General features: G+C 47.8%; 1 protein-coding gene across 1 annotated transcript in view; it reads right to left on the reverse strand.

The window, feature by feature from the left end:
* IL17RD (interleukin 17 receptor D) overlaps positions 1 to 840 on the reverse strand; it is a 67551-nt gene extending 66711 nt beyond the window's left edge. The window contains exon 1 of the mRNA XM_044301969.1: positions 710 to 840. The gene's annotated coding sequence lies outside the window, so the exon portion shown is untranslated. The remainder of the gene's footprint in view (positions 1 to 709) is intronic.
* Between the last annotated feature and the right edge of the window lie 5160 nt (positions 841 to 6000).

Raw genomic sequence — 6000 nt, forward strand, 5'->3', positions numbered from 1 at the left:
GGGTTCTGTTCCGTGCTTCCGCTCCGCAAAGAGATAGAACTTGCTCTATCTTTTTGCGGAACGGAAGGATCGCAGACCCATTCAAGTGACAGGTCCACAGCACGGGCACAGGCTTCACGCGCCCTTAGGAGCATCTGACGGCAGCATGGGGGGGGGGGGGGGAGAAATATCAAAGACTGGCATCAACCGCTGGTATTTAATAAATGCCCCCCACTGTTTACAAAAAAAAAAACTAAGAGGCAAAGGTGCATAAAAAAAGTAACAGCTATTCTTTTTTTGGGGTTTTTTTTTGCTGGGAAAGACGCCAGTGCCAAATTCATGCGTGTAAAAATGACAAAAAAAATTCCATCAAATCTCGACTTTCTGACTGATCAATTTTGAAGCAACCGATATAACGCGATTCATTTCCAATGGTGGCGATGCCACACGTAAATAATTTTGAGGACACCCCAAGAGCTTACAGGGGCATCGCCATGGATACGTCACCCACAGATGGACACATGATACAATGTATCACATCAAATAATCACCTATACAAGAGGCAACAGATGAGAACACATAATGCACTATACAGATAAAAGCCCACCTATAGATCCTGCGAATACAATGCACATCATCTGCACACAGAACAGTTCACAAGTCCGGGCAAAACTTTCTGCAAAGTTGCAGCCAACTCTCAGAAGTGTCCTACAGCCGGGAGAAGACTGACCTTGGGTGCACACGAGTCCGCAGGTGTCCTCCGGAGTCCACCGGTAGCCGCACAGCCCCGGTCCGGATATATTAAGAAATTCACAGATACCGCAAAGATGAGGAGACGCAGACACCGTGCCATGGTCTGCAGCCCAGGGAAACTTCTCTGAGCTGTGCACTGCGCATGCGCTCTGGAGCTGGCGCAGGCTCCGCCCTCTGCTGGAGCAGCGCCCGCACTGCAGCCTGTCAGGAGCAGGCCGTCCTCTGCTGCTGCGCTTCACTGTTACACTGTACCGGACACCTCAGCCGGTCAGATGGGCAGGCCTGCCATAGCTCAAAATGTATTGTAGGTGATTATTAGGGCTCATAAAGTATAACAGATAAGAAAGAGCACTTGCTATCAGCGATCAGATTTAGTCATTTAATAAAATTATCCAGGTTCATCAATTTTTTTTTTTTACATTAGGATGTGTAGGAAACCATCACAGACCTAGCAACAGATAATGAGCAGTTAGAAGCCTAAGGTGTAGCTCCTGGGCCCCCACCTATAGGGCTTCATCATATGTGTATGGGCCCCCTCAGGCTCTGGGCTCCGCTCTCTGCACCCCCTATAGAAACATAGAATGTGTCGGCAGATAAGAACCATTTGCCCCATCTAGTCTGCCCAATATCGGTGCGCGCCTGACCTCACAGTCTAAGGGTATGTTCACATGCGGCAGTCCTGATAACTTGCACAGTTTTGTGGACGCCCACGCCCTTTACACATTTATCCATAGCCGTCCATACACCCTACTAGGACACATTCCCATAGCAACCACTCCGATTCCAGCCCTAATTTCACAGGCCTGGCTGGTTGCTATGGGCAACTGCTGCCCTATTCCATTGCACTGATTATATCTCTCCCAGTGTTTGCATAGACTTCAATGTATACAGCATGTATTTAAAGAGGACCTGTCTCCTCTCCTGACGTGTCTGTTTTAGGCTATTTTCGGCAGCCTGCCAGATCCGTGCTAATGCTAGCCCACCGTGCCGCCAGAAGTCCGCTCCAGCCCCATTCACTATAATGGGGGGGCGGGCTGGAGGTCTGGACACAGCATGGCAAACAAGCCGAGAGGCGGCCAGACAAAAACCACAGCATGCTATCGTTTTTATCCGGCCGCCTCTGGGCATGTTTGCCGTGCAATATTTCTCGAACTGATTACTGCTCATCTACTGTCCTCACTGGATGCTGTGAGTTCCTGCCAGGTCTACTGTCCTCACTGGATGCTGTGAGTTCCTGCCAGGTCTACTGTCCTCACTGGATGCTGTGAGTTCCTGCCAGGTCTACTGTCCTCACTGGATGCTGTGAGTTCCTGCAGGTCTACTGTCCTCACTGGATGCTGTGAGTTCCTGCCAGGTCTACTGTCCTCACTGGATGCTGTGAGTTCCTGCCAGGTCTACTGTCCTCACTGGATGCTGTGAGTTCCTGCCAGGTCTACTGTCCAGTCCTGGATGCTGTGAGTTCCTGCCAGGTCTACTGTCCTCACTGGATGCTGTGAGTTCCTGCCAGGTCTACTGTCCTCACTGGATGCTGTGAGTTCCTGCCAGGTCTACTGTCCTCACTGGATGTTGTGAGTTCCTGCCAGGTCTACTGTCCTCACTGGATGCTGTGAGTTCCTGCAGGTCTACTGTCCAGTCCTGGATGCTGTGAGTACGGGACATCAGAGCTGCAGTTGGGCCGGCTTCATAGATCACCAAGGCTGGTTTCACACTGCCGCCACCGCCGTCCGGCAAAGAATGCCAGGAATTGGCTGGACTGGACACAAACCGGAATTTGGACGATTCTCTGCATATTTGCCGGGTTCCAGACGGATCACCGCCAGCAGTAACGGATCCAACCGGCTGTTCCGGATCTGTAAGCGCTAGGGAACCCTGACCATTTGACTGTATGGAACCCAAATATCTGAAATGGTGTCCATGCATTCATCAGATCATCTAAATCAGGGACCTAGTCAGATCTCGCATGGGAGTGGAGGCCAATGTAAGCGACCTTTGCATACATTGAAGAAAACTAAGAGGTAGACCTTCACAATGACACGTGCCATAATCGAGGTGTTACACATATACGTGAAGCCCACTTGGCATTGTTCGGGTGGCTTGGCTTCTGTTTTGTCTCAGTCCAGAAGCCATCAGCATGTAAATAGCTGGTGTTTAGGAGAAAACAGGAGAGGAACTGCTCAGGAATCCCCCGCTGAGATGTTTGCTGAAGGACTTCCTGCCAGGGCTGAGATTTTCTCACCTTATTCATGGTTTACATGAAAGACAATAGGATCTTTGGTCTCAAGTGCTTGTCAGAGAGCCTCCTTACTCCTGGCGCCTTCTCCCAATCCATTACGTATTTGTTTCCTTGGGGCAATCCTCTCGGACTAGTAAATAGCAGCAATTAAGTCCAACTGTGGAAATATCAAGCGCTGAGAAGGTTCTGTTCATATTGAGCCTTCTGTGATAGGTATAGACCGGGAGGATTTCATCACATATACCACTAATGTATGGCTATGTGGCCCCTGCCCACCACCGCTCCACTATTCCTGGTGGTCATTGGCGCCACTCTACTCTACAGCCCCTCTTCTCCCATTTTCCGCGGTCTTGGACTCATTGCTTCCCGGAGGGCCTGGCCAGCAGAGCTGCCTGGCTGTTCTTCCTTGCAGGCCACGGCCTACTTCTAGCCCAGTCCAAATCCTTGTATAGGGGTTAAAAGATGAAAAGCAGCGGGCCACTTTAATGACACCTCTTGGGAGAAGCCCCAAGCCAGATCTGTTAAAGTGACACAGCGGGTCCACACTCGTTGCGTATCACATTGTAAGGGCATAGACTCACATGTTACAAAAAGGTAGAATCTGCCCAATATAATTTTTTTCCACGTCTATGGAAATGTCCTATCTAAAACGGACATTCCGCATCCGATCCCCCAAAAATACGGAAACAAATACGGACATGTACATGGGGCCTTAGCAGATTTCCAACCCTTCTTGACTTTTGCTTCACGTTGTAGTGGTATGGGGCAGACAGCCGCCAGCAGAGTCTATGGGAGCAGCTCATTCTACTACTTGCGGCCCTCCACAGTAATGGCAGCAGAGAACCGCTTGCATCAAGGTGGATGCCATCAACAAGTGGTGGGGCCCCTGCTGACAAGTCTACCCCCAACAGGAAATATTGAATTCCTGCCGATGCCAGCATTGGGAAGTCATCACTAGCTTATTGTGCCATGTATCGCTTCCCTGCACATGATGAGAGGATTGTGCTCGGGGCAGGTTGGGATCAACAGAGACGACATTGGACTACAGTAGAGGACAATTCCAGCTAAATGTCCTATTGTCTATACTGCAGCTGATTATAATGCTGGGCCCTCGCTCAGGCATTAACACACAGGAGCAGGTAAGTATAATGTATATGAGGGGCCCGGCCATTGGGTGGGGCGTTACAGAGGTTGGATAACCCCTTTGATAACTTCACACCTATTGTACGTGTGTTTTTATATTATATTGTACTTGTGTTTTATATTTTGTATGTATATCCCCAAGCCATGGAACTAAAGGAGCAATCAAATAAATAAATATTATTATTATTTTACGCACTTATATAGCGCTGCTGACATATTCTGCAGCACTTTACAGACATTAGCATCACGCTGTCCCCGGTGGGAGGGAACCGGAGAACCCGGAGGAAACCCACGCAAACACGGGGAGAACATACAAACTCCATGCACATGTTGTCCTTGGTCGGATTTTAACCCAGGACCCCAGCGCTGCAAGGCACCACTGCTAACTACTGAGCCACCGTGTTAAAATAGTAATAAATAAAAATATTTTTTTTACAGGTCAAAGGGTGAATTACTGTTTTTCAACCGCATTGAAAACCATGGCAAAAATCGCAATCTCGGGAGTATACGCCCACGCCCTCAATACGTGAGTATGGCTTTATAGATCCAAGGGGGAAAGAAGTATAGAGGATGAATAAAATGACATTTTTGGATTTTTGTGTGTTCTGTAGTCTTATCACTTTAATTGCTGCCGCGATGTCTTGAATATTATGAGATGCTCAGCTTTCTAGACCTTTCACCTGATCATCATACCATGAAAGCTGAACAGAGAAGACTTGGATCCTGTGAGCTGGAATTTCCATTCTTGACTGATCAAGAGAAAGCAGTACTGAGGGATACAGAGAGAGAAAACGTATCCTGTGAACTCCTGGGCTTAAAGCCATATAGGCAGAAGAGTTTCTCCTCCCTTGAAGAAATATCTCAGGCGGACAGTGCACAGATTGCGTCCATTTCTTGCTTCCTGTATTTGGTATGGGAATGGAGGCTTTACAGGACCTTGTAACAATTTATACAGAAACCTTTGAATATTTGTTAAATAAGACTAAATATAGACACAATGCTTTTTTTTTTTACATTTTAAACATTTACAGCATATGCCATATATGTCTCATACATGGGACCCTTACCTATTAGGAGAATGGAAATTTCTCCTTTGCAAATCAGGGTGCAGACTGCCATTCTCCCAACAGGTGGGGTTCCAAGTGGCAGCACCCCTACTTGTGGAAATACCATAAATATATTCAGGAATTTAATCTGATTTCATTTTCTGAAGGCTACTTTCACACTTGCGGCAGAGTGATCCGGCAAGCAGTCCCGGCTAAACGTATGCCAACTGATGGCATTTGTAAGACTGATCAGTATCCTTCCCGCAAAACGGCAAAACGGATCCGCCATTTTTTTTTCCACCTTTTTTCGGTCTGCGCAAAGGACAGATCCGGTATTTCGGTATTTTGAATGCCAGATCCGGCACTAATACGTTCTTATGGGAAAAAAATGCCGGATCCAGCATTCAGGCAAGTATTAGGTTTTTTGGGCTGGAGATAAAACCGTAGCATGCTGCGGTTTTATCTTTTGCCTGATCAGTCAAAATGACTGACTGGAAGACATCCTGATGCATCCTGAACGGATTGCTCTCCATTCAGAATGCATTATGATAAAACTGATCAGTTCTTTTCCGCCATTGAGGGCCCTTTCACACTTGCGTTGTCCGGATCCGGCATAGAGTTCCGTCGTCGGGGCTCTATGCAGGAAGAATCCTGATCAGTTTTATCCTAATGCATTCTGAATGGAGAGAAATCCGTTCAGGATGCATCAGGATGTCTTCAGTTCCGGAACGGAACGTTTTTTGGCCGGAGAAAATACCGCAGCATGCTGCGCTTTTTGCTCCGGCCAAAAATCCTGAAGACTTGCCGCAAGGCCGGATCCGGAATTAAGGCCCATTGAAAGGCATT

Source organism: Bufo gargarizans, chromosome 7 (assembly GCF_014858855.1).
Source record: "Bufo gargarizans isolate SCDJY-AF-19 chromosome 7, ASM1485885v1, whole genome shotgun sequence".
NCBI classification, from domain to species: domain Eukaryota; kingdom Metazoa; phylum Chordata; class Amphibia; order Anura; family Bufonidae; genus Bufo; species Bufo gargarizans.